Raw genomic sequence first — 16,570 nt, 5'->3', positions numbered from 1 at the left:
CCTCCAGCCCCTGAAAGACCTGCCCCAAGTCCTCCCTGTACTCACAAAGAAAAACCAGCCCTTCTGAGCAAGGCCAAAAGGTGCAGAAACAGGAGGGAAGCAGGATGAGTAATTCTCTGAAGCATAACAGTAATAATAATCATAGTGAGGTAAGCCATCAATGGTATTTAAGACTTTACTCTATGCAGTACATTGGACTAAACACTTGTGAGTACAACAGATTAGGGAGACATGATCCTAACCTTCAAGGCACTTGCTATGAGACAAACACTGTAATAGGCACAAGGCTAGATACAATATAAGCATATCAGACAGTCCCTTGTCCCACACAGGGCTTTTATTCTAGGAAGGAGGGAGAACAAGTTTCTTATCCCCATTTTATCCATGAGGAAAAAAATGAAGCACAGAGAAGACAAGTGCCTTTTCCAAGGTCACAGCAGGCAAGTGTTGGACCCAGCATCAGAACCCAGATGTCCTGACTCTCAGGCCAATGCTCTTGCCCCTAGGTTCAGGCTTCTTCTCCTTGGTCTTCTTACAGGTTATTTTCCTGAAAATTCAAGGACCATCTCCTTAATGAGTTGCTCATGGGGGCTTTTTCTGGAACATCTGAGCAACTGGCCAATGGTTCTGTTTACTCCTGACATATCTTTCTGATGACGAATTCAGACTGGAAGGCAACAGGAAATTCCCACGTGGCTCCAGCTGAATGGGCCTGGGCTTTCAAGTGCTTAAAGAAGCCACTCTTCCCCTGGGGTGAACCACAGCTGTTTCCTTTTTATCAAGAAGAATCTATGGATGTCATAGCCCATGTCTTTTCCAGGAAGAAAAGGAAGTTATTGACCTGAGCAACTAGAAAACTGTATCCACCTCAGACATATTGTTTAGTGTTTCAGCTTCAGAGGGGCATATTTGCTAACTGTGGCTGGGAAAGGCACCAGAAATCTCTCTCCATGGCTCCCAGCTGTCATCAATAAGGCTTTCATTATCTTTTCTGCTCCTTTATTCTTCTGCCCACAGGATACTGACAGCAGCAATAGAGGAAGAGGACTTACCTAGCTTCAAAAAAAGAAAAAGGCAAATGGGAGGGTTTGGTTAGGGGGAAATTGAGCAGAAGAGGAAGACATTACCCCAAAGCTCTGAGAAAGGAGACCTAGGGTTGGACAAGGGCAGGACAAGAGTGAATAGGGGCAAGTAATGACCTACTTGATGAGAACTGACTAGTATCAATGGGGAGATTTCTGGGAATTTTGCCACTAAGAGCTAGCATGACTGTCCCTGTCATGGTGCCTATTTACTTCCTGTCTTCCCTATTTCAACCCCAATTTGCCCACCTCAGTCTAACTAGACCCACTGTCTCATACTTATGGGGGTGGGGGGGACTGACACCCCAATCTAATTAGGTCTACTTTCTCCCATACTGGGGCTGCTTAATTGAAGAGTCCACTTTCTCATTAAGACAGTTGGCCCAGCGAGTTACTGAATTAGCTAAGCATCTTTGTGGGCTGTTAGGTTAGAATCCAGAATACACAGGAGTGTTGGAAATTAAGTCCTAAGCAGTCTAGTGAATAGAGGTTGTGTTGTCCTGAATGTCACTCTCCCTCAGTCTCTACATCTGTGAAATGGAAAAAGCCATGCTTGTTTTTAGTTTCAAACCATGTAAGGATGATTAATGAGGTTATGCTTCATCCTCTCTGGGCACATCAGGCTGGGGCTAAAAGCTGCTGCTATGCACATTTGGTCCTCCTCACACCCCACCTCAGTCTTGCTACCTCCCCAAGAACCAGCCCCAGCTCTCCCTCACACAATCGAGGACACTCCGATAGGATGGATAGACTTGATCTCATCCTACCTTCTCCCACCCCAGTGGGAAAGAGAAAAACACTCTCAACATGAAGACTCCACAAAAAACACTGGGAAGACTGATGGCTGTGGGAGTCATTGCTGTGGCTACAACTGTGCCTCGGATTCTGAATCACAAGTAGCCCGAAATTCTTATCCTCTAGCCATAACACCCTAATGATTTCTGTTTTCATTTGTCCATATGTTTTATGCTTTGTTTCATCATCTCTGCTGTGTTATTTATTTCTATCAGCATCCCCCTCTAGACTGTGAGCTCATTGTGGGCAGGGAATGTGTCTATGAATTGTTGTATTATACTCTCCCAAATGCTTAGCACAGTATTCTACAGACAGTAAGTGTTCAATAAGTTCCACTGATAATGATGCTGTAGAAGCTGGATATGCTAGGTCAAGATCTCACAGTTAGAATGAAGATTAGCAATCTAATATTACTAATAGTAGCAATATTATGGACTTAAATTTGCCAAGCACTGTTCTAAGCCCTGGGAGAGAACAGCAGCTGGGAGTTAGGCATGGTCCCCGTCCCTCAAAGGACTCACAATCTAAAATTCTAAGTGGGGAGGAGGGACTGGAAACAGACATCATAAATGGTGAAACATTAAAATGCAACACAAATACGCAAAATACAAACAAAATTAGTACAGTTCTGTGGCTGGAGGAGCAAAATTTAGTAAAGGTAGCTTGCAAGACATCTTGTGGGGAAAAGAGGCTTATTTCTATGTGGAAAAAAGAAGTCATGTAGCACAGAAAATTGGAATCTTGTGGATATTTTTAAGCAATGTGAGCATGCATAAGAATTTAGCTGCCAACACTGAGCTTTCAGCAGAGTTGAGAACATTTTAAAAAGGTCAGTTAACTGCAGATAAATTTAGTGCTGAACAGTAAAGGACAGTAACCGATTCCATAAATTAGGATTGGCAGTCAGTAATACATCCACCCTTATTCCTTTTGTCTTCTTGACTTACATGTATAAGTTGTAGTCAGAGCTTGGAAATCAGTCATGCTGTAGAAAACTGTAAGAATTCTGTAAAGTGATTTATGGATGAAGCAAAGCCCCAATAGTACATAAGCTCTTCCTCTAGACCGTAAGCTCTGGGTGGACAGTAAGCGCTCAATAAATACAACTGACTGATTGGGACCTGGACATCAACTCCCTCTAGACTGAGAGCTTGCTGTGGGCAGGGATTGTCTTATTACTGTACTCTCCCAAGCACTTAGTACAGTCTTCTGCACACAGTAAGGGCTCAATATGATTGAATGAATGAATCAACTCAGTATATCACACTCTCCCAAGTGCTTAGTGCAGTGCTCTCCACACAGTAAGTGCTCAAATACTATTGAATGAGATGAAATGCTTCTTATAATAGAAGACTGAAAATCCCAAATCCATAGTTCAACCAGAGGAATAGCCACGAGTCTAGAGAGGGACATGAGAAGTCTGTGCCTTTCCCGGATACTTCATAAAAATGCACTTCCTTCATGGAACCATTCTTACCTCTGCCCCCTGCTTCTCTCTAGGGAGTGGATCTCTTTCACCAATTCTTCAGATTTTCTGCTTTTAGTCCCAAGGCCAACTTCAAACATTTGTCCACCCTGATGCAGGAGAAAACAGCACATCTTCCTCCACCCAGCACCCTCCAGCATTCTGAATGACAACCTTATAATAATAATATTGGTATTTGTTAAGCGCTTACTATGTGCAGAGCACTGTTCTAAGCGCTGGGGTAGATACAGGATAATCAGATTGTCCCACGTGAGGCTCACAGTTAATCTCCATTTTACAGATGAGATAACGGGCACAGAGAAGTTAAGTGACTTGCCCACAGTCACACAGCTGAGAAGTGGCAGGGCTGGGACTCGAACCCAAGATCTCTGACTCCGAAGCCCAGGCTCTTTCCACTGAGCCACGCTGCATTCAGCCACTAATAATGCTAAAAAACTTGGCATTTGTTTCTACATCTCAGGAACTGTACTAAATGCTAAGGTGGATACAAGTCTGTTAGGTTGGACACAGTCCCTGTCCCAGTTGGGTCTCACAGTTCTAATCTTCATTTTTACAGAAGAGGTAACAGAGGCACAGAGAAGTGAATTGATTTGCCTAAGGTCACGCAGCAGGCAAGTGATGGAGTTAGGATTAGAACCCAGATCTTTTCTGACTTTCAGTCCCAGACTCTATCCACTAGGCCTGGCCAATCTGTGCCCAACTAATGGATTACATGCATCCCACTGTCCTCTTAGGGTAGGGCTGTGGCTCTCCGGGCCTCGAAATGAACTGAACAGCCTCCACGTTTGGGACATTATATGTGACTGCCATCTTCAGTCGAGGCTAAGCCCAGACTCCCTCTGGCTATTGCTCCCAAAAGGATGGCTTACACTGCTAGTTGTCTGTAGCCAGTTCTGCTTCCCCAGCCCCTTCCCTCCACTCCAGGTCCTGTCCCTTCTCATCACAAATAGCCCCCCTGGTCAATTGCCACAGAGGAGCCATTTCTGAGCCAATCAGACCACTCAGTAGTGACTACGTGGAGACTCAGGATTTATATATGTTACAAACATTTAACATGTATAAATCACAGTGAATAGACAAACCACTCTGGAATGTAAACAATCTGAGAACAAAATATTTCAAATCCGCAAAGGAGATTGGTTCATTCAATCATATTTGTTGAGCACTTACTCTATACAGAGCACTGTACTAAGGTCTTGGGAGAGTACAACAATAAATGGACACATTCTCTGCCCACAATGAGCTTTCATTCTAAAGGGAACTTGTTGACTGCTGCAAATAACAGAACATCTACAATTTTTTATACATGATTCTCTGTATTATCTAGGCACCTTCTATAATTACTAGGATTTCCTTAAGATGTCAAAAATCATTTTGCCATGTTAAAAAAACACGGAAATAGGTTTGAGATGATCTTTTCCAGGTATTCCAGAGTAGAAGAGTGGCCTAGTGGCTAAAGCACAGGCTTGGGAATCAGAAGGAGATGGGTTCTAATCTTAGCTCCATCGCTTGTCTGTGTGACCTTGGGGAAGTCACTTCACTTCTCGGTGCTTCGATTACCTCCTCTGCAAAGTGGGGATTAAAACTGAGCCTTATGCGAGACAGGTACTGTGTCCAATGTAAGCAACTTGTAATAATAATAATGATAAAATGATGGCATTTGTTAAACACCATGTGTCAGGCATTTTTACTAAGCACTGAAGCAACATGGCACAGTAGATAGAGCATGGGCCTGGAAGTCAGAGGTTCATGGATTCTAATTCCAGCTCTTGCACCTGTCTGCTGTATGACCTCGGGCAAGTCACTTCACTTCTCTGTGCCTCAGTTACCTCATCTGTAAAATGGGGATTGGGACTGTGAGCCCCACATGGCACAGGTACTACTTCCAACCTGATTTTGCTTGTAACCACCCCACTGCTTAGTACAATGCCTGACAAATAGTAAGTACTTAAATACCATCGTAATTATATTATATACAAGTAAATCAGGTTGGACACAGTCCCTGTTCCAGATTGGGTGGGGGGAGAAGGGGAGGTCACAGTCTCAAGCTCCATTTTAAATATGATGTAACTGAGGCCCAGAGAAGTGACTTGCCCAAGGTCACACAGCAGACAAGTGGTGGAGCAAGGTTGAGAACCCAGGTCCTTCTGACTCTCAGACTTGTGCTATATCCTGTACTTAGTTCAGTGCCTAGTATATGGTAGGAGCTAAGCACACACCATTAAAAACTGCTTAAGCGTTGCAGATGAATGTACACACTGGATGCTTCATCCAGTGTAGCAGGGAGAGAACAGAAACCCTGATGGGATTTTCTAAATTCTTAGTTCTTAATATCTTAGCAGGTGAAAGAAAAATGAAAGCAGCTTATCAAGAGGAAGTTAAATTTATTACACACCCTAACAGCCAGAATGCTTCCCTTTCCAATCTTATTTTAAAAATGGAAATTTCAGGAGTTTATAATCTAGTGAGGCATGAGTTTGCAATCTAATGGGGGAGATAAGCAGACATAAATTGATGAATAATAGACAGTTAAGGGAGCATGAGAGTAGATGTAACTAACAGCAGTGGGATAATACCCAGAAAATTGCATGAGTGTGTCTAAGAGGATAGGAGGGTGGAGGGGGTTTGTCAAGGAATGTCTACCCCTCTAGACTGTGAGCTTACTGTAGGCAAGAATGTATCTGTTTGTTATATCGTACTCTCCCAAATACTCAGTACAATGCTTTGCATACAGTAAGTACTTGATAACTAAGAATGAATGAAAGAGGTGTCTTTAGGAAGACAGAGGGGAGGGACTGGCTTTGCAGAAACTTTACAACATGGTTGCCTAGTTATTACCTTGAATTCCAATCCCCAGGTTATTTTTATATTGTTCTCTCCCAAGCACTTAGCATAGTACTCTGCACAGTAAGCACTCAGTGCCTGATTGATCTGTTAATATTTTCCTGTAGTGATTTATGCTCTAGACCTGAACACAAAGAAATTCAACTAAAGTAGTGCATCTTTTGTCTTAAATTTTTTCTGAAGACAGCTGCATTTTAAATACAAGGCAAATAGCAGTATTTAGCCATACTTGAGACAATCACCATTAGATTTTTACAACCCACTTGTTACAGAGCTATAAGTTTGTAACACTAGTAATATGAAGGTATGCATGTTTTAGAGGGAGGGGCTGTTTTCCTGGGACTCAGTCAACACATATCCCCTGTGTGTCCCTTAAAACAGAAAAGATTTCAGAAGGTTGATTTGCAAAAAACCCAAATCTGTCCTGCTGCTTCTCTTCCACCCGCTAGACTGTGAGCCCTTTGTAGTACAGAACCATAGCCTAATTATCCTGTAGCTATCCAAACTCTTAGTACTGTGCAAGACACACAGTCCTCTGGCCTGCAAGCTCACTGTGGGCAGGGAACATTTCTGCCATCTCTGCTGTACTGTACTCTCCCAAGTGCTTAGAACAGTGTTTTGCACATTAGAAAGCACTCATACTATCAGTGACTGATAGTAAGCACTCAAATGCTATGATTATATTATTATAAATAGTATTTATTATTACTCCTTAGTAATGGGTCCAGACCTATGATGTTGCTTCAGGGTTAGAGGAAGTGGATGGGGGAGGGAATAGAATCAGTTGCCTGGTATTCTTGGCAATGAGAAACATTTCAAGTGACTCTCAGATCTGCAGCAGAAAGCACATGGGCTTCAGTCTGCAGCTGTCTTCTCCCACTCAGTCCAAAGGAATGTTTCAGCAATTCATTGGTTTGGGGCTTTTTCAAAACTTCAATCAGCTGCAGTAAATCTTTCGCCTACCCGTGCCAGTAGAAAATCCCTTCTGTATCTGTAGCTGCTCCTGCCAAGTGTGAAAGCACATTGGTCCTTTCTGCATGGTGAAGTTTTCTGGTTAGTCCGCCCCAGGCCTCCAAGGATTGGCCAACTTTGTAACCCATCCAGTGCAACTGCTCCCCTGGGAGCTGAGACCCAAAGAGGCTGAGGAAGACTGAGTCATGATTAGCCCGCTGGGGGACAATGCTAAAAAGCTTTGTGCCCTAATGGCAAGAGCACAGGCCTGGGACTCAGAAGGACCTGGGTCCTAATCCCAACTCTGCCATATGTCCGCTGTGTGACCTTGAGCAGGTCACTTCACTTCTCTGTGCCAGTTGCCTCCTCTGTAAAATGGGTAAGTGTGAGCCCCATGTGGGAGGGGGACTGTGTCCAACTGGATTAACTTGTATCTACGCCAGTAATTATAACAGTGCTTGGCACATAGTAAGCACTTAACAAGTACCATGATTATTACTATTGCCTGTGGGTACCCAAATAACTCAGTCCCAAGCTCCTGGATTTGAGAAGTGGCCATTCCTTCATCAGCCGGATGTCACCCTGCTTCCACTGAGCACAGTCCAAACTGGACATGCTTAAGAACTGAGGCCAGATGAGGTGTTCTGATAAGGTGAGAGGCACAGGCCTTTTTAGCATAACAGCTGCATGTTTACCCATCAACTTTCACTATTTTCTCTCAAAGATTCCTATGACTGTGGTCCTCCTCATCTCTTTGGAAGGGCCTGAAGTCAGTCCCACAACTAATCACCTGAAACACCAGATTAAGCTGCATTAAGCAATCCTCTTTAAACCTCTTGGACTTGATCATATCACCTCAATTCATCCTGTCCTTGTCCTCCTTCCCCATTAGAGAAACAGCCTGGACTAGTGGAAAGATCTGAGGTCCAGGAATCAGAAGACCCGAGTTGGAACCTCAGTTTTACCCTATTACCTTGGACAAGTCACAACTTCTCTGTGCCTCAGTTGCCTCATCTGTAAAATGGGAATTCAATACCTATTTTTCCTCCTGGATTGTGAGCCCTAGGTGGCACCTGATTATCTTGGACTTACCCCAGTGCTTAGTATAGTGCTTGGCAAATACCAAAATTATTATTACTGCATTGGCCATCTGTCAGCTCACTCCCACCCAGCCCCACCCCAGTCACGTGGGGCCTGTGGAACTCCCAGTTCCATCATGGGAAGTTTTGCTTCATCCCAGACCTGTTCCTCAGTCACTTCTCCTCTCCATCACAGAAACCTGGCTCTCTCCAGATAACACTATCATCCCTAAACTTCGGTCTAGAAGGAGCCTCATATAACTCAATGGACCTTGTATTTGGGTGGTTCAAGTGGACTTCCGTGTGATATTACATTAAGTTGATTTTGGGGTCAAATGAACAGCTTTATGCAATGTAGCTTGACAAGGGGTGACAGACTGTCCCTGCCTCAGAGTGGCCAAATGTTTGAAGATGGCTTTGAATTTAAAGTTGTTTGCAGACTGTAATCTTATCCTTTAGACTGTAAACTTGCTATGAACAAGGAATGCATCCACTAATCTTGTTGTGCTGTACTCTCTCCCAAGCACTTAGTACAGTGCTCTGCATATAGTAAGCACTCAGTACATACCATTGATTGATACTTCTCCCAACTCCATTCACAAGGGCAGGCTGGTGCTTGGAGATTAGAGATAGAGAATTCCCAGCCCCACCACTTGTCTGCTGTGGGATCTTGTGCAAATATCTCTCTGCCTCAGTAACCCCATCTGCAAAATGGGGATTAAGACTCTGAGCTCCATGGGACATGGACTGTCTCTTATCTGGTTAGCTTGTATCTACCCCAGTGCTTAAAACAGTAACCGGGCACAGTAAACAATTAAGTACCATAAAAAAAATTCCAGGTGGTGAGTTGTCTTCACTGCTTCATCTGTCAAAGCCTGTCAGAACTTCATATTAGGGGTGCTTTTTCGACCTCTGCAGAAAGAGTAGAAAGCACTCCAATTCCTTAATGGCTGACAACTTGATTGTGCAACAGAAGTCCTCTTGGAGATGCAATTTTAATAAGCCTTTGAAGGAGGTGAGGGTGGAGGTATATTGTATGTGAAGAGGTAGGGAACACCAGACCAGAGAACACAGGTAAGGAGTTGGTAGTAAAGTAAATGACATTGAGGTTCCGTGAGAAGGTTGATGGAGAATTGATGAAAGAGTGTGGGCTGGGTTGTAGTAGATCAGCAAAGATAGGAGGGGTAAGTTGATTGAATGTTTTAAAAACAATGGCAAGGAGCTTCTGTTTGATGTGGAGGCAGATGGACAACCACTGGAGGTTTTTGAGGAGTGGGGAGATGTGAACTGAACTTTTTTTAGGAAAATGATCCAGGTAGTCTGAAGTAAGGACTGGAGTGATGTTAGATGAGGCAAGGAGGTCAACAAGAAGGCTGATGCAGTAGTCAAAGTAGGAAAGAATAAGGGCTTGGATTCATTTGGTAGCAGTTTAGATGAAGATAAAAGGGCAGGTTTCAGTGATGTTATGAAGGTAGAATATACAGGATTTGGGGAGATTGAATATGTGGGTAGAATGAGAAATGAGTCAAGAGTAATCGATGGTATTTATTGAGCACAGATCACTGTGCTAAGTGGTTGGGAAAGTACAGATTTGGCAGACATTCTCTGCCCATGTCCAGCTTACAGTCCAGAGGATTATGGACTGAATGCAGTAAAGACAGTGAAGAGTTTGATATAGAAATAGACAGACAACAACGAGGCTTTACAAGGTTTTGGGCTTGTAAGATAGGGAGGATAGTGGAGGTGTCTACAGAACAGGGTTTTGGTGGGAAGATGAGTTCTGCTTTAGATGTTAAGTCTGATGGTCTGCAGTATATCCAAATAAAGATGTCCTGAAAGCAAGAGGAAGTGAGACCGCAGAAAAGGGGAGAGATCAGGGATAAAGAGCGGTTTGGAAATCTTCTGCATAGAGATGGTAGTTGAAGTCAAGAGAGTGAATGAGTTCTCCGAGAGTGGTCTCCTGCTTCCTCTTAAAATTGTCCCTCACACTAATGCCTCTACCCCCATCCCACCTCCCCTTTCTTCCCTCCCTAACCAGACTCCAACCATTCTTTCTCCAGTGTTTTCAAAAATATATCATCTGTCCTCATTATGCCTGTCTTGAACAACCCCCAACCCAGCTCTACACCCTTCAGTTATCACCCCATCTCCTTACCATTCCTTTCCATATTCCTTGACCAGATTGTCTATTTCTCTACTTCCTTTCCTCTCATTCTCCTTACTCCTTACCATCTGGCTTCTGCCCCCTTCACTAGATGGAAACAGGCACCTCTAGAGTCAGCAGTGACCTCCTTTTTGTCCAATTCACTGGTCTCAATTTTATACTAATTCTACTCAACCTCAGCTGCCTTTTACACTGTGGACCTCTTCCTTCTCCTAGGAACAACTGTCCAGCCTTGGTTTCACTGACACTGCCCTCTCTCCTGATTATTTCTCTGGTCACAGTGTCTTTTTCTGGCTCTTCCTCTGCCTCCCACCACCTTAAGGGGTGCCTCAAAGATCAGTTCTGGGTCCTTCAAGGGAGATGGAGGGTAGGAGAGAACTCATTTGTTCCACAGCTGCCACTTTCATCTCTATTCAGATGATCCAATCCTGACCTCTCTTTCTCTTCAGTCTCAGAGACTCCTACCATCAGGATGTCCTTTCCTCTATCAGGATATCTCTACTTGGATGTCCCAAACAGAACTTCTCAGCTTCCCACCAAAACTCTACCCACTCCCAAACTTTCCCTTGACCACAGACACCAACCCCATCCTCCGTCATAAATCCATAACCTCAGCCTCACCCTCAATTCATCTCTATCAACCCATGTGTCACCAAACGCCGCTTTCAATTCACCCTACACATCTTTCCACTCCTGAAAAAGCTTCCAAATGTCTGCCTCTCTCTACATCACACTCTTCACTGGCTTTACTGCATTCAGCCAGTTATCTCCTCCCTGTCTAATCTAGCTCCGTTTCCCACTATAGCCCAGTCTATACGCTTCATTCCAACACCAACCTACACTGTCTAGAACTTGTCTCTATTACTAATGACCCCTTGCTCACACTCTTCTTCCCACCTAGAATCCTCTCTCACTTCATGTACAGCAAACGACCACTCTCCCCCTTCTTCAAAGCTCTACTAAAATCACATCTCCTCCTGAAAACATTCCCAGACTACCCTCTCTCTACATCCTATCCTCCCTCATGACCTATGCACCGGTGTACATACCCCCTCAGCACCTAGATACTCCCTTTCCTGCTCCCTGTCAATAATGGGTGACATTACTGGTGTTTTCAGCCCTAAGTCTCAGCCAAGAAATCACCCAGAGTCAATTTAGGAGTGCCAGAATCCCAGTCAGCCTCCACTGGCTTTAAAGCCTCCACCTCAACCATTCTTCTCAGGCAGGTTTGGGGCATGTTTTGTATTCACAGCTCCCAAAGCCCCTCCCCTACTATTGCTGCTACCATATTTTCACTGAGCTTCCTGAAAGCAAAGAAGTCACTGGGAGTAGAGTAACATACCATACTTTTCCCAAGTGCATGATACAGTGTTCTGCACACAGTAAGCCTTCAGACATGATTGATTGCTAGACCACCACCCCATCCAGGGCTGGCTGCAGGAAGTTCCTTGACAACGCACTGCCACCCATGCCCACTTCTTTCCAGGTCCACGTGTATCACTGGCACCTAGAGCTACTCCAGGCCCTACCATATGCAAACACCAAGATTAGAGAATTTCAATTACTAAATTCTTAATTCAACCAATGAAAACAAATCCAGTTCAACCCACCTTCCCTGGTTCTGCCCATCTCCCCTTCTGGGTGGTAAGCTCATTGTAAGCAAGGAATGTGTCCAGTAGCTTTGCTATATTGCACCCAAACCCATGCTCTTACCACTTTGCCACATTAATGATCTGCACACAGTAAGAACTCAATACTTTTGATTGGCTGGAGCTGGGCAATGGCATTTGTCTCAGAGTTTGTCCAACCCGATTTGTTTGTATCCATCCCAGTGCTTAGTACAGTGCCTGGCACACAGTAAGTGCTTAAATACCATGATTGTTATTAGAATGAGTGCTCTCCATTTAGTCTTCACCGCCTTTCAATACACAGGAACAGATCCACTGGACTCTACATAGAACTTAAGACTAGCAAAACTAAGCAAAAACTCCTCACTAGTGGCTTCAAAACTCTCAATCACCTTGCCCTCTCCTACTTCACCTCCTTTCTCTCCTCCTACAGCCCACCCTGCACACTCCACTCCTCTGTCGCTAGCCTCTTCACTGAGCCTTGTTCCCACCGTCGACCCGTGGCCCACATCCTACCTCTGACCTGGAATGCCCTTCCTCCTCACATCCTCCAAACTAACTCTTCCCCTCTTCAAAGCCCTACTGAGAGCTCACCTCCTCCAGGAGGCCTTCCCAGACTGAGCCCTCCCTTTCCTTCTGCTCCTCCTCTCCCCATTGCCCCTACTCCCTCCCTCTGCTCTACCCTCTTCCCCACCCCACAGCACTTGTACATATTTGCACATATTTATTGTTCCATTTTATTAATGATGTGCATTTAACTATGGTTCTATTTATCTATTTTGATGATAGTGATGCCTGTCCACTGGTTTTGTTGTCTGTCTCCCCCTTCTAAACTGTGAGCCCGTTGTTGGGTAGGAATTGTCTCTGTTGCCAAATTGTATTTTCCAAGCCTTTAGTAGAGTTCTCTGCACACAGTAAGTACTCAATAAATATGACTGAATGAATGTGGTCCCTGAAATGGCAACATCTTCTTTGACTTGAAGATTAATGCTACTAGTCATATTTGTTAAGCACTTACTATGTGGTAAATATGGGGTTAGATATAAGAAAATCAAATGGGACAGAGATTTTGGGGGTTTTTTTGTGGTATTTAAGCCCTTACTATGTTCCAGGCACTGTTCTAAACAATGGGGTAGATATAAAGTAAACCCATATGGAACTCACAATTGTAATACCTGTTTTATAGATGAGGTAACTGAGGCATAGAGAATTTAAGTTACTTGCCCAGGTTTACACAGTAGATAAATGGCAGAGCTAGGATTAGAAACCAGATCCTAACACTCAAAACCTGTGCTCTAGCCATTAGTCCACACTGCTTCCCTATCCCATGACAATGTTCAAGGCAGTATTTTATATATATATATTTTTTAAAACTTTGCATACTTCTTTTTCAGGACATTACCAGCAAACCAATGTACCCCAAACTCAGCTGAAACCAAATCATCCACAATCCAGTTCCCTGCCACTTCTCTTATTAATAATAATAAGGGTATTTAAGCACTTATTATGTACCAGGCACTGTTCTAAGCACTGGGGTGTATACTAGCAAATCAGGTTGGACACAGTCCCTGTCCCACACGGGGCTCACAGTGTTAATCCCTATTTTACTGATGAGTGAACTAAGGCACAGAGAAGTGAAGTGATTTGCCCAAGGTCACACAGCAGACAAGTGGTAGAAAACCCATGACCTTCTAACACTCAAGCCTGGGCTCTATCCACTAGGCCTTGCTGCTTCAGGAACCTTCTACTCTTTCTGCAGGGATTGAAAAACCACTTCTAATATTAAGTCCTGAGGGTCTATGATAAATGAAATAGCCAAGACAAGTCACTACCTAGAGTTCCCTCTTTCTGTTCTCCATACACCCCACTTTAAATAGAGCCAAAAGAAGTGCTCTAAACAAACAACAACTCTAAATTCAAAGTTGACCTTAAACATTTAACCACTCTGAGGCAGGGGAAACCTGCCACTTCCCACCCTACCACCCATTCCCCATTACACTAAACTGCATTCATTAAAAAAAATCAACAATATGCAATATATGTAAGTCTACTTGAAAACCTAAAAACAAATTACATGATAGTATAAATTATTTAAGGACAAGAATGACAACTATAACTGTACTGCATTGTTCTCTCCCAAACACTTAGTACCATTCTGTATTCAGAAGATGAACTCAGGAATTACACTTGATTAAATAGTATTTCTCCATCAAGAACTCCCACAACTACTGGGGTCCATCATAAAGATAGCTCTTCAGACTCAAGTTATAACAATAATAGTATTTGCACTTACTCTGCACCAGATATTGTACAGCTCACTGGGGAAGACATAGGTGGACAATACCAGGAATCACTTTTTTAACAGACACCTCACAACTATTCTCTCTACTGAGGCATCATGGAACTTACTGACTCACTTCCTGTCTGCAGCCAGCCCTATCTGAATCTTCCCTTACCTGATTTCCCTGACAACACCTGTTCTGATTTCAATTTCCTCTCTGCTCTTCAGGCAGTAAAAAGCACCATCTGCTCAGCATTTAATGCAGACCAACCACCTAATTCAGGTATTCAATTGGTAATCAGAAAGCTTGCAGCTTTCATCCTCTCTTCCTCTGTCCTGCTTATAGAAATGTCCAGGTCTGCTGGGCAAATCTGCCAAAATGAAGGGAGAGGAACATTTAAGGACTCAGACCCCAGTGCCTTCTGAAGGAACAGATGTTTGAAAGCAGGGATCAGAGTAATGAGCCAAGTGCCTGAGACCCATGCTGGGTCACCAGTGAGTTTGGGCTCAGTTTTTGAGCAAAGTGAAGGACTTATTGTTTTCTGCAGTGGACTGTGATTTTTTATCCTGAGAAAAGACTAAATAGAGACTCTTGGCTTAATTTTTGGCTCAGGCCATTGATTATTTGGGTATCTGTACCTTTTATTCACAGAACACCTCTTCTAAATGTTTTCTCTCAACAATGATCATCTCCTAGAGGAAGCAAGCAACACATTCTAGCGTGGCTTATTGGAAAGAGCATAGGCTTGGGAATCAGAGGATATGGGTTCTGATCTCAGCTCCTCCATTTGTCTGCTGTGTGACCTTGGGCAAGTCACTTCACTTCACTATGCCTCATTTACCTCATCTGTAAAATGGGGATTAAGACTGTGAGGCCCACATTGGGCAATCTGATTACCTTGTATCTACCCCAGTGCTTGGCACATAGTAAGCACTTAACAAATACATAATTCTTCTTCTTATTATTATTAACAATAAAGAAGCAAAACTCCCCAACCTATATCAGAACCACACTGAGGCAGGCAGGGTAGCTGCCCCAGGGCATTGTGAGAAATCCTGCAAAATTGGTGTTCTAAAATCCATTTCCTCAAAAAGGTCCTTCAGGGTTCAGATCTTACATCTCCCAGTGCACATACTCTAAACATGACAATTCCCAGAGGGCTGTGAGTAAATTCCCTCTTCTTCACCTTTCACATTTAGTAGTAGAAATGAGGATCAGATATCAGCTCCATCACTGTCTAAGGTGCGGGCCCCCGGAGGAATAGTAACTGTATCTGACCTGATTATCTTGTACCTACCATAATGCTTGGCACCTAGCATTAAAATAGGAAAGACTTCATAATGGACCTATTTCAATGCCATCCTACTCCCTTCAGAGATTAGTGGGAAAACTAGGAAAATCTAAGGAGGTGAAGGAGAAACCAGTAAATGCCACCCCAAATCATCAGTCGAGCATCTGCTCCAGCTAGCCCTACCCAGGAAATAAGACTTGGGCATGAATTCATCTCCACACTGTTCCAGTAGGAGAAAATTCACAGAATCTCATAATGGGCAGATTTAGGTTTTGGAGATTTTCTTTTTCTTAAGATGATCTCCTTAGAAGCCTTTGTGGGAATCTGAGGTGGATTTCCAGAGCTTCCTTCCATTCCAGGTTCCAATTTGCCACTCAACAATGGGTTTCCATCACTCGCACCTCATCTTCCTTGCCTCCCAAGAGGAGGTAGAAATGCTGACCTAGCTTGGGAATTGCCATATTCATATGTATATGAGAGCCACCACATTTGAGGACCACTCACTCTGCTGCCAAGTGACACGAGGAGACAAAGGGAAAATAGAATGCCCAGAACAGAAGAGAACACATTTTCTATCCCTTCTTCTTTCTTCTTGGCCCAGCCCCTTAGTATTTACTCTGAAAGTACATACATAGTACTTTCAGACTCACAAATGTGTCTGCCTATGCAATGCGCTCAAACATCACCTCTCTCACTCCATATTGCCCCAACTTAAATTCTCCTACAGGAAAAAAGTAATCTCTCCCTTATTCTGCAGCATTCCTTCCAAAGCAGAAAGTGCATCTGCGGCAAGAAGGTTATAATTACGGCCTTGCTCTGTTTCCTCCCTTCACCTTCAGTTCAAAGGAGGGGGAAACCTGGGAATTTTGCACTTTGCAATTCCTAAAAACCAAAGGGCCTCAGTCAGTTAAATACTCCAAACAAACAAATAAAAAAAAATGTTGCACCTCATATGCAGTAAAATATGG

General features: G+C 43.6%; 1 long non-coding RNA gene across 2 annotated transcripts; it reads right to left on the bottom strand.

Annotated features, from left to right (window-relative positions):
• Positions 1–436: 436 nt before the first annotated feature.
• Positions 437–14,472, bottom strand: LOC114812277. 2 transcript variants are annotated; one of them, XR_003759939.2, is made up of 3 exons: positions 14,323–14,472; positions 3,355–3,452; positions 437–1,056 (listed from the first exon to the last, which is right to left on the bottom strand). It is a non-coding gene; the product is annotated as an uncharacterized LOC114812277 (long non-coding RNA). The 2 variants fall into 2 exon arrangements; XR_003759940.2 differs by having other exon boundaries at positions 437–1,052.
• Positions 14,473–16,570: the final 2,098 nt, after the last annotated feature.

This window comes from Ornithorhynchus anatinus, chromosome 5 (assembly GCF_004115215.2).
Source record: "Ornithorhynchus anatinus isolate Pmale09 chromosome 5, mOrnAna1.pri.v4, whole genome shotgun sequence".
Taxonomy (NCBI): Eukaryota; Metazoa; Chordata; class Mammalia; order Monotremata; family Ornithorhynchidae; genus Ornithorhynchus; species Ornithorhynchus anatinus.
This window is presented reverse-complemented; position numbering and strand designations above follow the sequence as displayed.